This window comes from Pelodiscus sinensis, chromosome 11, assembly GCF_049634645.1.
Source record: "Pelodiscus sinensis isolate JC-2024 chromosome 11, ASM4963464v1, whole genome shotgun sequence".
Classification (NCBI taxonomy): Eukaryota; Metazoa; Chordata; order Testudines; family Trionychidae; genus Pelodiscus; species Pelodiscus sinensis.
The window spans coordinates 33,881,097-33,896,334 of NC_134721.1; the positions used below are offsets into that span (position 1 = coordinate 33,881,097).

A 15,238-nucleotide genomic window follows, 5' to 3' on the forward strand; every position below is an offset into this window, starting at 1 on the left:
GGCATGCAGGGGAGGACTACCCAAATTATCCAGTTACCAGCCCAAATGAAAGCAGAACTTGGGCGCTAACCCGTAAGTATAGCCAGGACCAGCCCAGGCTGAAAGCTCTACTGGTGTGCTTGCCTAAACTGAAGTGAGAGACTGTGTGGGTAATTGAGGCAAAGACAGATGCAAGGAGGGGATCACAAAGCATTTTACAAATGTTGGTTAAGTATCTCTCTCTACTTCCTGGGAGTGGCTAAATAGAATGAGCATGTTTAAAACAAGAAGTAAACAAGTGGCACAGGCAGGTTTGGTGAATAACTACTTGTTCACATTCCCATCCACACAACTTAGTCTTGCTCAAGTAGCTACAGGATCAACCCGGATGCTCCTCCCTCCAAAACTCATACAACGAAAGTTTAACTCTGTACAGCTGCATTTAAAGATGGTGAAGAAATGAAGGAACTGACTAAGCGCTCACTAACGTGGGAAGTTTCAGCCTACTTGCCCAAGGCGATAAATGAGATCAGGCATAAAACGTGAGCAGACCAGCCAAACAAGTACTTTCAAAATGCAGGCTATGAGAACAAATCTCTGCTGACTGAATAAACAAAAATCTTTCTGGAAACAGACGGGAGCTGGCAATATTACCTTCAGTTCCTTGGGAGAATCAACTGAGGGGGCATTTGGATTTCTGAATAATTCTTCCCCTCAGCAGACATGCTATGGAGGTGGATTCCAGAAACTCCCGATGATAGTTTTGGTTTCATAAGTTGTGTTCAAGTAACGAAACTGTAAAGATGTTCAAAAGGGAATTTTTTAAAATCCCAGTATATTAGTGCATCTGTTTGAGGGGCTCACTGAATTACACAAGAGAATGGTCAGTCATTCTCTCTTAGGTTTGCTCTACACCAGTATTTCTCAACCTTTTTTTCATAAAGTAATCCTTAAAAAAAAAAAAAGTACCCCCAGTACCTACAGTTTTGAGAGAGATGCACGTTTTTCTCTACCATTGCAATACATTTGTTTAAACAACTTAATCATACCTGGGCGGACAATGAAATTTTTGGGTGTCAAATGTACAAAAATAATAAAGCACTGTAAAATTTAAAACAAAAATTCTGTTTTCTCCAAATTTCAGTTGTGTTGACGTACCCCCCAGACTTCGAGTACCTCTAAAGGTACTCATACCACTGGCTGAGAAACACTGCTCTACACAATTAGATCAACATAAGGCAGCTTATTACATCGACCTTGTTATGTCAACATACATACTACAGCTTTGTCCTGGCAATGTAAGTACCCTACTATACACCGACAAGACTCCGCCACCATGAGAGGCATAGCACTTATGTCAGTGTAGTTAGGGTGATGCAGTGTCTATGTAGAATCAACTATTGGCTGTCTTGTGAGCAGACTCCCTGCATAGGGAGTGGGGATGTTAAATTTCATCTAATCAGCTAATCGAGTAGGAATTTCCATCGACTACTCAATTAGCCAGTAAGGGGGAAACTGCAGAGCCGCAGCAGCGTTAGCTTCCAGCCCTGGAAGCTAACCCCGCTGTGGCTTTGCCTTTTAAATGTAGTAACAGCTGCCTGGCTCTTACCACATTTAAAAGGCAGAGGTGCAGCAGGGGCTGGGCACGAGCTTGGACAGCGGATTCATGGCTCATGTCCAGTCCCCCACTGCGCCTCTGCCTCTCCTGCCCCACACTGGAGACAGTGAGGGTGGGAAATGGGCTTTTAAGTCGCCTCTCCCCTGAAGCGACTAGTCGAGTAGTCACTCAACTAGCCACTTACATCCCTATTAGGGAGGTGAGAAGCCTAGACAACTGCTCCCTGCCCCTGGCTGGGCTCGAGGAGCCAAGAGCCCAAGACGACAGCTGTGCTCCCAGCAGGGAGCTGAACAGAGCTGAGCCTTGGCTTTCAGACCCTCATCACTGCCTCTCTTCAGTCCATGGAAGTGCTCCTGGTGAGGACACACATCACTCACAGGAGAGTAGTATGGGTATCAGCCCCTGTGGTGGCTGCAACTCAACCTAATTAAAGGTTAATTTAAAGCTGTAGTGTAGTGTAGCCAGACACAAACCCCATCTTGTCGTCCCCCCCCAGAGAGCAAGAGAACGGCAGTCAGCCTTTGATGCCCTGGGAACGCAGGTGTGGTGCCTGTCCCTGACTCTACCATAAACAGAAACCAGACAGTAAATGGGCTAGCTTACGACTGGGAGGCCTCCCGTCGCCAGGATGGCTAGTACCAGCAATTGACACACCTGCACTGTCCCAGGAGAGGAATCTTCGCCCATCACATACCAGAGGTGCCCATTGTCTGCATTTTCCCAGGTGTAAATTATGCTTTGCACCCTTTGTGGGAAACTTGGCATTCAAAGCCATTTTTCCTAATTGGCCACTTGAGACCAGGAAGAAGCCCATGTGACCCAAGGGGTATAAAGAGGGGTTGAGTTGCCCACCCCATTTGAGCTCCAATCACCTACACCTGCTGGCAGGTATTGATTGTCTCCCGAGGTCTGTGGGATGCCCAACCTCGCCCTACTTCTTCCCGAGGGATTGAGAGAAAGACGCTGGCCACGCCAAGTCTGGAACGCAGGAGTGAGAATTGTACCTGCAATGTGTTTTCTTTATGTATACACTTTAATTGTCACTCTGTAATAAGTTTAGTTACTTAAGAAAACTATAATAAAGTCAAGCTGCTTCATTTCTATTGTAAAATGCCTTTGGTAAGGTGATTTAGTTATAAACTTTGGAAATAAATGGGATGTCCTCATTCACTTATAAATATATATATACTGAACCAAGTTTCTTTATTTCTTTTCTCTTTCTTTCTCCTATAAATAAGCCAGTGCGTGTCAAGCTTCTGACTTGAACCCGTGCTGCTGTACCCGAACCGAACACAAACAAAAGAACTTCAGCCGGTCAAAAGGGACAGGTATAGGAAGAGCTTGGGCGTTTTGGATCGTGTCGCTTCCAGGGGACAGATCCGTTGGGGCACCTCTCAGCCTCCCCAGGCTGCCCGCTGTGAAGGGATTTCTGTATCCTAGCAGCTAAAATCTGAGGTGTAATAAGCTCTTCCTATAAACTCGGGGCATCTGAGAGCCTGTTGGCTGCCCTCTGCAACGGGACCCTGGTCCTAGCAGTGAAGTCACAGACGTTAAACTATTTTTTCGGGGCACCCTCCAGCCTCCTAGGCTGCCCACTGCAACAAGACTTTGCGTCTCAGCAGTTGAAGACTTGGGTGTAACACACACGCACACACTGCCCTGACCATTTCGGCTGACATGTTGACATGCCAGTAGATATTTATCTGGCACCCACCACAGTATTAGCTAAGGCTAGGTCTACACTATAGCCTTTTTTTTTTTTGGAAAAAGCTACGCAAATTGCGGTGCATAATGTCTAGACGGGGCCAAATGGTGGAAAAGCCTCCTCTTTCGGAGGAGCCCTTATTCGTCATAGAACGAGGTATACAGGGCTCCCTGAAAGAGCGCGTTTGCTCTTCTGCAAAAAAAAAGCGGAAGAGCAAATGCATTCCCTGGACGCTGCAGAGTTTTAAAACCCCGCAGTTTAAAACCTTAAGAGGCTCAAAATCTTTAATGCATTTATCATCTTCAAACGCCCTGAGGCAGGGCCATGCTATAATGCCCATTTTAAAGATGAGAAAGTAAGGCACAGAGAAATTATGCAATGCTGCCCAAGGTTATACAGGAAGTCTGGACTGGAGCACTCTACTTCTCATTTCCCCCTGCTGCAATGGTTTGCTGCAATACAGCTGGTCTGCAAGACATGGAGCGAGGAAAATATCAGCTCAGAAAATATCAGAAAATAGGAGGAAACAGGTAGACTCAGTGCCCGAGTTAACACCCTTCCTCCCCCAGTATCTTCCCACAAGCTAATATTCTTAAATGTAATCTAAATGACTGAGAGCGACTTCCAAGCAGTAGCAGTAAGAGCGGCAATGGGCACCAGCAATGGGCCTGAGGGACTAAGCCCTCCTTATTCCCCCAACCCCTGTCCAGATCCACGTACCCTGTGCGCAAGCGGCACTGGTGCCGCTTCCTCACAGTGCACCCTTTGCAGAGGGGCTGCTTCCCTATGGGGGAGTTCAGAAAAATGCAGGGCAGCGGGAACTCCAAAAGCTGGCAGTGTCGGGCCAGACGCCCAGGTATGTGCCCTGAGAAGCACCGGCTCCTGAAGGAGGTTCGGCAACATCCCGGCTCTAGCTCCAGTTTTCCACCATCTCTTTAAGTTCCACCTTCTGCTAATCTCATGCAAACTTTCTCAGCACTTGAGATCTCTGAGCACTTCTCTGATTTCTCTCGGACCACATGGCCGCAGCAGCGGCTCCTCCACAGCCATCAAGCACCTTGTGGCCATGGCAGTTGCTGCAAGGGGGCGTGAAGCCAGGTAAGCATCTGCCCACATGTCCAGATTCACTTCCCTCCCCCAGCCAAGACCCTGCACCCCTAGCTTGCTCTGACACCCTCCCTTGCTTCTGCTCCCTCCACCTGGACAGACACCCTACTCACAAGACTGCTTCTGCAACCTACCTCTCACCCAAACCTTGCAACCTCTCCCCGTTCTGCACCCCATCTCCCACACAGGTCCTGCACCCCCCCATCCCTATCCCACTCGCTGGCAGCCCTGTCTCACACACTGAACCCCTCATTTTTGTCCCTACACCCTGAGCCAAAGGGGGTCCATAAAATCCAGTAACTCTGGGACCCCAGAAAAGAAAATCTGGCCTATGGGAAACCCTGAACCTCAGTCCTCCATGTCCCGTCCTCTCACCCCGTGAGGCTGGAGCACCAGAGGAGTGAGGTGTCCCAGCTGGGGGACACATCAGTGAGGGTTGGGGGTTTGGGGAGGAGTTTTTTTTGCTTCTCAATTGTGTGGTCCCCAACTGATTTTTCTGTGGGTCAGTGACCCCCGACCTAGAAAAGGTTCCCTGACCCTGCTATAAATAAAGAAAGCACACAAATCCGTGAATAAGTTAAATCTTGGCACGCCACTTCTGAAAGGTGGCTGACCGCGACCTATACAACCTAGTACTTATTTAAGGATTTTTTATACTTATTCCTCCAGAATGCCCTGAGGGATCCTGGCCGCAGGATGCATTCATTTCAAAAGATTTATCCTTGGAGAGTTTGTAATTCTGTCCATGGTGGCTCTTACACTCACTGACAGCAGTCTAAAGGAAAGCCAAAGTAAGGAGGACCTTCGCCTTCCTTCCCTTTGAAAAAAACCCCAAAACCAATACTGAAGATGAAAGCCTGAGGAGCAAAGTGTGGGTTCCACATGATCATTCCAGTAGGGGCCAAGGAGCATATCAAGTCTCACATTCAGCAGCTGCCTTTGTGGAAGACTGGAAGCCCTTCTTTCCCCTCCCCTCCTCCACATTCCCATAAGGCACCTGGTCAACTAAGGAGCTGGGGATGGAAGGACAGATTTCTGACTCTTCCAAGAGGACAGAGTACAAATCCTTTTAACACATTTGTATGTAAATTTCTACCACTATGTCAATTAAGAGCCTCTTGATTGTGGTGCCCTGGGGCTTCCTCCACCCCTTCACAGTCTGGCCAAGCTGCATAATCCTTTTGCAAATACTCTTTCAGTTTGCTTTTGACTCTACAATTCTTTCAGGCTCTTTTTTTGTTGGTCAATCAATTCCATCACAAGGTCCCACTGTCCTAACAAACAACTGATTCCATCCAGTAGAGCAGCTAAAGCAGTTTGCACTCCACTTGGATGAGCACTGAGCTGGTTGTTTCCAACCTTGTATATCCCCAACAGGAAATCTGGATGTGGGGAGGGGACCCAAAATATTGACTGCTTATATGCTGGCAGTATATTTCATTGCTATCTCAATTTCCTACAGTGTTTGCTTCCTCCTCTTCTCCACTCTAATTTGCTGTTTTGTGCTGTTCCACCATCATCATCTCACTTTAGAAGTATCTGTATTGTATGGGTTTTGTGCATGCTGTCAACAGAAAATTTTGAGGGGGGGGGGCAAAATCTGAGCTGCCTAAACACCAAAAATATTTTATTCTGAAATGCCACCACAATGCCTCCTGGGAGTTATAGTTCAGGTGCCTCATGCCCCCATTCTCCTCCAAGCCAGGCTCCCTAGATGGCCTACATCTCCATGTTGGCCTGCAAGATGCCCCAACAGCCACATGACTACCATGATGCACTGCCCCCCCTCATCAAAAAGGGAGATCTGCTCCACCCAGGAAGCCTAATCTACAGAGGAGAATGGGAGTGTGAAGTATTTCAACAACAATTCTGACAAGGCAAATGGTAGCATTGCACAATCAAAATATGTGTTTTTTATTTCTTGCCAAATCCTTAAAGTTTTCAGGAGGGGAACAAAATTTTCTAATCAGCCCTGATAAGGAGTATTATGCCATGGATTTGTTTCAGCCTCCATGATTTTGCTGAAAGCATCGTATGTTTGCCCTGATTACATCAGACACAAAAATCAGAAAGTCAGGTATCCTTCCCCATATGTAAGCAATAATAAATCCTCATGCTCTTCCATGGCTCTTCTGTCCCCAGCTGCCTTGAGAGTAAATTATTTGTTCTAATCTTGGCAACTGTAATTCTCAACCCAACAGAAAAATCTGGGAATGAGACTAGTTCCTCTACAGAGCCTTCCAGATCTTGAGAAAGTAACTAACCAATAGTGGTTTTCAATGGCTCGTTTTCCATGAGACAAGATACAGCTTCCAGGCTGGAGTGGTCTTCTGCCCACGATCCCGCATAAACATTTAAACTGATTAAATGGCATTTTATATCCCTAATGCAGTGTGCTTATCCAAACTCTAGGTCAGCAAAAAAATAAAAAATGTGAGGGCACAAGTGCTCCCCAACTCACATTTTTAAAGTGGCACATGAACATAATTTACCTCAATATGGAGACCTAAGCAACTAAGAAATATACAGATTAGAGTTTATGTTTTAAATGAGCCATGCAGAGTTAAAACTATGAAAGCATTGTTTTAATATTAAACTAACTGCACAGAAAACTAATAAATATTAACTGGACATATTTACAAGCAAATGGGGGTATCATTCCATAATTCAAGTATCTAGAAATACAGGTATTTTATCCAGAGCCTAAATGGTTTATTTTAAAAATGCCTAATGAAAATGTAACATCTAGTATTTGATACTTCATCATTAAGGGATGGGTTTTACAGCTTGTATTCAGTTGGATAGGGGCTGAATGCAATATTCATTAGCAATATTTTCAATATTTCAAATAGGGATGGTTTTAGAAAACATGTTTATTTTTTAAAGATTATTTGAAAAGGTGAAAGAGGCAGTTATGCCAAAAAAAACTACTGTAGTAACAAGCAAAAGGCATCACTTACCATATGGTTTAAACTACTTGGGACTTAACTTAATTTAGAATTTAATGCTTTCTGCAATAAATGAAATAAGAGTTATTGGAATACTATTCACTGAAGCATGTGTCCAAAACACAGTCTTAATACCAAACTTCCTGTCAAACGGAGTCATACTAACACAAAGGGCTGCCACCTAATCAATTAGCATCCACCCCGCTACAAGGGCAAGATTTTTGTAATTAAGGTAAAGATTTTCTTCCCAAGAAACGCATGTAGCAGTGAAGTGCTAACCCACTGAAGGCAGCCCATTAAAGATGCTGTTTTCATTAGCAAGAATAGCACAGCAACCTGCATTCTACAGATAATACAGAAAAATGAGCTAGTCTTTCCCAAGACCTACCTTGCCTCAAAGCATCTGAATATAGCAGCTGGTTCCTTCTCTGGTATCACAAGAGGCATCTTAGAAATCAGAAAATCCACTTTAAAGATGAAGAAAATAAAACACGAAGAAACAATTCTCAGGGAATGGCTGATTGCCAAGTTCTGGAATCAGCCAGAGACCTAACTGTCAGAGGTTGCTGTCTAAAGGCCTAGCATGCTACAAAACAACTAAGCCAGGGCTCCCAGTCACAACAAGTGTCAGCTGACCTCCTCTCCCGCAACCATTCTCCATAACAGGGCTAAAGCCTAAGACATGTCTTCACTGTGAACTTTAACTGTATCAGAACCAATTCCCATGACTATTACTACAGTAATGCCCAGAGGCCTCTATCAGGACACTATTGTGCTAGGAACAGTACAATCATGTAGCTAAGCTCTTTAAGGAGGATTGTTGTACTAATGTCATTGTCCTCTCTCAGTCCATCATCTTCAGTGTTGAGGTCCTGATTTTTCAGCCCCAGATGAGGTGGAGCTGGCACTGTGTACAAATGCTTGATTTACATTTACCAAAATAACTGCTGAACGACCAACGGAGAAAGGAAATAAAGAGCCCAAAAATGCTTTAAACCAGCAGTTCTCCACTTTTTGGGTCCCGGAGCCCTTACATGCATCAAAATTTATGTGGAGCCCCAGTGGTCAACTGATTGTATGTGTTGTATCTATCAATGTTTCCAATTTGTCAACTTTGCGGAGCCCCTGGAGATGGCTCCGCGGAGCACAGTTTGAGAAACACTGCTTTAAACTAAACTGAAGTCACACTCAAGATAAACATCATTGAAACCACACACTGGGAGATAGCAGCCCAGGATAGGGATAGCTAGTGGAGATTTTTCAGAGGGAATATCTTCTTTAGAGGAAAACCACTCTGCCCTGCTTGCAGAAAAATACCAGAAAAGCAAGGAAAGGCAACTGTCATAGTAATTGTGGCCCAATCCTCTCTTCCTACATCATCTGCCAACGAGCCTGTGGCTCAAGGATTAGAATCCTCAGTCACAAAAGGACCCATGAAAAATAAAGCCTGTGAAAGAGATCATTCTCAGCCTCAGGGATCACCAATGACGACTTCAGTGTGGATTGACCCTTTCAGATAACTTACAAGCCCAAAAATATTGTAGCAAAAGCAACTCCAAGTGCTTACTTGAGCTATAAGGCAAGAAATCCTAAATTGGCACAGAAAAAGCATAGAGCTAAACACCTGGTCTACACTAGGAAATTAGGTTGATATAACACTGTCACTCACTGGTGTGAAAAAGCCACACCCCTAAGTGACAAAGTTAAACTGACCTAATCTCCCTCCCTCCCTGTACACAGCACTAGGTCAACAGGAGACTTCTGCTGTCAACCCAGAAACAATTACAGGCAGTCCCCCGGGTTACGTACAAGATAGGGACTGTAGGTTTGTTCTTAAGTTGAATTTGTATGTAAGTTGGAACTGGTACATATTATAGGGGAAACTCTAGCCAGAGCTCAGTTCTGTTCTCCCACACCTCACTTCCCTCAGTCCTTTATTCTCAAGCTGAGGTGTCTGCTGAGAAAAGTTGCTCCGCGTCTCCCTGGTCTGCTGTGGGGGGCGCTAGCTTCGCATCTCCCTGGTCTGCTGGGGAGAAGCAGCTAGTGCGGGGTTGTCTCACCCCGTTTGTAAGTAGGGATCCGATGTAAGTCGGATCCATGTAACCCGGGGACTGCCTGTATTCAAGAAGATGATTATCTATCTACACCAATGAAAGAATCCCTCCTATCCATGAAGGTAACATGTTTGCTGAAGTGCTGCAGTGGTCCCACTGTAGACAAACCCTAAAACTGCAAGAACATTATCTTTTAAGCAGTATATTCTTTCAACATACAATTTCTTCTTTCCCACATAGAAGTTTGACAAATCTAGTATTTTGACCATAGGAAATTATACTAAAGCTACAAATACAAAGTCTTGAGCCTTCTGAAGGCAACCTACCTAGACTTTTACCCAGGTCTCATGCTATACTAAATAAGGTTACCTCACTAAATGAAATTGGATGACAAGGCAAGGTATCACCTACACTAACTTTTACATTTTCCCTGTACTGGCCAAATGTAGCCAGACAATATACTGACACGACTCATCTCTTCTCCATATTGGGGTTTCATCTTCACTAGGAAAATGGGTTTGTCTTTTACCTCTATAGCTAATACAAGTTAAATATATGTGAAGAAGACAAGCTATTGTGTAGTTTTAACATTTGTTAGCAAATTAGGGTAAAGTAGTGCGAGACCCTAGGTTTACCCCCAACCTGCTCACGCATGTTAAAAACCACAAACTATCTTAATGTCACTAGAATTTTACCCAAGTTAGCCAACATGAACTAAGGTGAAATCTGTATTTTGTTTTGTTGGCTAATGAAGATGTACCCAACAGGGGAATTTAGTTTAGGTTAAACATAGAATTTACATTTTTATTTTTAAAAATGTTTTTTAATTGGTTCTCCTCTTAACAAAAGCAAGTCAGTTAACATAGGTGCCTTCCTACTGGCATCACAAACCCAATCATAGCATCCTCATACTGTACCAGAGCCAGAAAGTGAAAACTGGCAGTAAGAAGTGAAAATGACTCATCTGTTTTAATTGTCCAGACTGAGTTAAGAGCAAAAAGTAAGCAGAATGGATGATTAAAAAAAAGTAAATTAGTTTAGCAGTGGAAGTTTTTTTTTAAAATCTAAGCAGAGAGGGGGATAATTTTGTAAACATTGATTTTTATTTAAATGGGCCAAAATGTATGTTTAGCACTGCTAAATTTTCTGATCCTCAAGCCAAAAACTCTGATCCTACAATCAGATCCATGGGTTCATAGGCACCTTCTGAAGGACTGGGGCTATTTATTTGGTTTTCATTCCATTAAGAGTTTGAACTATGAGGCTACATCTACACTGCAACGCTATTTCGGGATACCAGAGTATCAGCAAGCCCGTTATTTTGAAATATAACAGACTTGCTATTCTGACGTTCCTGTAAAACTCATTCCACGAGGAGTAAGGGACATTTCAGAACAGCAGGTTATTTCAAAATTTTGCACTGTGTAGACAGTTCCAAATTACAAAATCAGCTATTTCAAAATAAGATTGAAATAAGATACGCAATTTGTGTAGCTCAAATTGCGTATCTTATTTCGAGCTACAGTGTACGTAGATGCACCCTGACAGACCTAGAATAGGAAACTGTTGAGTATAATGAACATTGCAGAATCCCAAGAAACATAAGCTATATGGACCCTGTTCAGCAGCTAGTGAATAAAGGATATACCTCCAAAACCTCTCTAGTCTAATTAGGCATAGTCTGCAAAGTGTAGGTACCCCACTTTAATTACACCACTACAAATCCTAGTATAGATGGAGTTACAGCTTACTCCTCTTCTGGCATGAGAATAGCAACACTGGAATAGCAACATTCCATCTGACACAGCATCATTCATACCACAGGGAAGAGATTGTTGTACTGACTTAACTATCCTAGTGTCGTTAAGGTACTACAACTTGTACTCAAACAAGCCCTTGGAGCTATGCTTACTAAGCCCACTCCACAAAAGCCAAAAACCAAAGTCACAAGAGTGCTCTAAATCTGAACTCCAGTGGGCCTTTGTCGCAAGACTTGGCATTTTAAAGAAAACAAAACACAGATGGGAATAAAAACGGGCAACTTCCAAAGGAGGATGCTGGAATCCAGATAACCATGTTATGTGTGACCAAACACAGAGCAAAGTCAGGGTACTGGATTTGTCATGCAGAAAAAACAGCTAAAAGGCTACCAGACTTTTCTAACTTAAGCCTGGATCACCATTTCATCTCAAGTACACAGAGTGCCAGGGACAGGTTTCATGCACCACATGCATTTTTAGCATTAGGTGGTGATAGGAAAAGTCTGTCATGATTCCTAGTTTGTAACGTACTTATAGAGATGAGGCAGGGGTGCATTTGTCATGATTCCCTTTACTACTTCCACGTAAAAAGAATGGTTGACATTTCTATAGCACCTTTTATCTGAGAATTTCAAGTGCTTACAAATATTAGCCAATTCTCAACTGCACCAAGACAAAGCCAAGGGTCCGTCCCACTAGAAAGACAGAAAATGAGAGTGATGAAGCAACTTCCAAGGTCAGGCAGCAAAATGGAAATAGATCTTATGAGTCCTGGCCTTAGGAAAACACATCTTCCTAGATGGGTTTGGAACAATTTGAAAAAAAACAAAGGGCAGGCATTTAAAAAAGTCTGAACTCTGCATTATTAGGTAGCACCTAGAAACCCCAACCAAGATCACGGGGAACCTCTCCCAATTGTGGAGGCCCCTGCAAGTCAATGGCAAGCTGGATAAAGAACGCAAGCTCTCTCAGTCCAGTAGGTTACACATTAATTATTATTATTATTAACAACAACAACATCTGGTTCTCATATGGCATTGTTCATCAGCAGATCTCAATGAGCTTCACAGATGCAAGTATCACTATTTCCACTTTATAGATGGAAAAATTGAGGGAAGTGAGTTGCCCAGTGTCATCCAGCAGGCTAATGGCAGAGCTGGGAATAGTAGGTCTCCTGAATCCCAATATAGTATTGTATCTAGTAGGTCACGCTGCCTTCCAAGTGGAGCACCTGAACCTTCAACCCTAATTGGAATCTGTCACCTGCTTGTCACACAGTTATTAAAGCAGGGACTAGGAGCAAGTTTCTATTCCCAATAATTTGCCCATGGTTACAGTGTAAGCTATTTACTCTGTAAAGTAGGGCTAATACTGATCCACCACAAATGGAAGAGCTGAGACTATTAATTGAAAAAGCACTTTCCAGACTCTTTCAGATAAAGTGTTTGTGGCCACCTTGCACTTCTAAACATCAAACTTGAAGTGCACACAGCCCACCTGCCCAGCTCTTTACTTCATTGTTTGGACAGTGGCAATCAAGTCAGCACAGCACATCTCTGAGGCTGAATCTTGTAAGCAAACTATTTAAGAATGAACCAAAAACATTATTTGTACATGGATCCAACATAATTAATTGATAGGATTGTGTCTCATGTTTCTCCTTCATTTCTCAACAACAGTGGTAGATTGTTTAAGACTACAAATATTTAGAATCCAGAGGACTGACTACAATGCACTGTAACAATAAACTCAGATAAACATTAGCTATGAAATACTCAGGTGCTGCTCTTATGAACAGATTAGAGGCTGGAGCAGAAATAGGTTGTTAAACAGCAGTTTTAAAAACTAAGTATTCCCTGTCACAAGCGTGAACATTCATCTATGATTAGCATAGTGGTAAGGCCTCAGGGTCCCCATTATGGACCAGGATCAACTGTGTCAGGTACTGCAAACTAGGGATGTCAATGTGTAGTCGATTAATGATTAACCAATAAGCCTGGGTTTGTGGGTTAAACCCATCGACTACATGCATTCCCCACTTCCTGTCTATGTATCAGACAGCAAGAAGGCAAGGTGGGAGCAGATACATGCAGGGAGCCACCTTCCCCCCCTTGTTCCCCACATATGACAGCTTCCATGGAGACACTGCCCCAACTCCCACAGAGGCCGGGGGGGAGGGGGCAGGGGCAGGGGCAGGAGGGAGCTGATGCTTGGATGGAGCTGGTTTAAAAGCCAGTTCCATGTTAGGAAAGGCTCCTGCAGAGCTGCATCCCCCCACCCCTCTCTGCTGCCTCTATCAGAGGTGGGGGGTGAAAGGGAGTGGGAGCCAGTGCTCCCAGTTTAAAAGCCAGCTTAAAAACCTCCCCTACATATGTAAACATGTAATGGCTAAAATTTCCAGCAGTTATACATTTACACAAATTCCTGAGAGCTAACATCCCTAGCCCAAACACAGAACAGACCTCAGAGATGTGTTTTCCTGACCTCACTGCCACTGCCCAAGTAATGAAGTAAATGAAGTAAAAAGCCAAGTGATAGGCTGTGTGCACTTCAAGACTGATGTTTAGAAATGCAAGGTGGACATAGCAGTCCTTGCCCCCAAACAGCTTACAATCTCTTGTGGCCAACAGAACACAGAAGTGTGAATCCTCCACATATCGGCCAAGAAAGGAATGAGAAAAGTTAATACTTGTATCCAAATGGCATCTAACAGTCCCAATCTAGGTCAAGACTCCAAAGTGATAGGTGCTGTATATCCAGACATTGTGGGGCAGGGTTTAAGCTTATATCTAAATCGAGACAAAAGAATTACTACTCACATTTTATAGATGGGGAATGGCGACACTCAGAGATGGATGAACTCAAAGCCATGCAGAGGGCCTGGGACAGAGGCAGGAATTGAACCCAGATCTCCTGGGTCACAGTGCTATCCTCCCTCTCTAGAAGACAATGGCTTAGTTTAGACCAGGGGTCAGCAACCCCTGGCATGCATGCCACTTGCCAATTTTTACTGGCACTCGGGGCAGAAGTTCAGCCCTGCCCCTCCCGCCCCCTGTGAAACGGGGAGCTCATGCTGGAGCTCCTGCTGCGGCTCCAACCTCAGCCACACAGCTGCAGGCTGAAGCAATAGCTCTGGCTTCCTGTTGGGGTGGGGGCGGGAGAGGCACGCACATGTCCCTGGGACTACCCCTGCTCAGCCTGAATATGCTGCTCCCAGCTACACCTCCCCTTCTCCCCCGCCCCTCCGCACAGGCTCCACTTCCTGCTTCAGGAGGGGGCAGTGTTGGGCTTGCTCTGCAGACCCAGGGCTGGGCAGCCAGTCACACATGGCACACCAAGGACCCGGGCTGCACCACACTGCTCCCCATGGGCTGTGTACAGGGACAAGGAACCCCTTCCCCAGTGCCCTGCTGTGCTCAGCTGGGCTGAAGCCAGCTCTGGGCAGTCCCAGGCTCTGCAGCCAAATGGCTGGGCTGGACTGGGAAGGGAAGATACTCTGCCCTCCCCTCACCTCTCCCTGCCCCAGCGCTGCTCCTGGGGGGGGGGGGAATGGACAGGACTGAGTCCCAATGCTGCTGTTCTGCTGATAGGTGCACTAGGGACACAGGAATGTAGGGGTGGGGGGTGAAGGAGGATGCAGGGGCAGGATGAGAGGGGAAAGGGTTACACTAAGGGGCATGGAGCAATGCAGGGGATCAGCATGGGGGGAGGGATCATGGGGCTGAGGAAAGATGTGAGGGAGGATATAATTTTCCTTTGCAGAAGCTGCACTTTCCTTTGCTCCCCATTTCTTTGCTTCCCTCTCCAACTAGCTATTTGGCTGCATTCTCACCTTTCCTGCATTACTCCCTCAACTCCCTTCCACTACCAAACTCCCTCTCATACCCCCACCCCACATACGCTCCTACTGCCAAACTGCCTTCCAGACCCTGCCCTCCTCACCCTGTCCTGCACCCCACGTCCCACCCAAATCCTGCATCCCTATTCCACTCACTGGTAGCCCAGTCCCACACACTGAACCCCTGATTTTTGTTCCTAACCCAGAGCCTAAGGGGGGTCCTCAAAAT

The 15,238-nt window shown here is 45.0% G+C and overlaps 1 protein-coding gene across 3 annotated transcripts in view; it reads right to left on the minus strand.

Annotated features, from left to right (window-relative positions):
* MARK2 (microtubule affinity regulating kinase 2) overlaps positions 1–15,238 on the minus strand; it is a 117,699-nt gene that overhangs the window by 81,662 nt on the left and 20,799 nt on the right. Inside the window, exon 1 of one of the 3 annotated variants that reach the window (XM_075939099.1) lies at positions 13,991–14,110. The exons of the other annotated variants lie outside the window; for them this stretch is intronic. The gene's annotated coding sequence lies outside the window, so the exon portion shown is untranslated. Of the gene's footprint in view, positions 1–13,990; positions 14,111–15,238 lie in introns of those variants that run through there. 3 annotated transcript variants of the gene reach the window in all.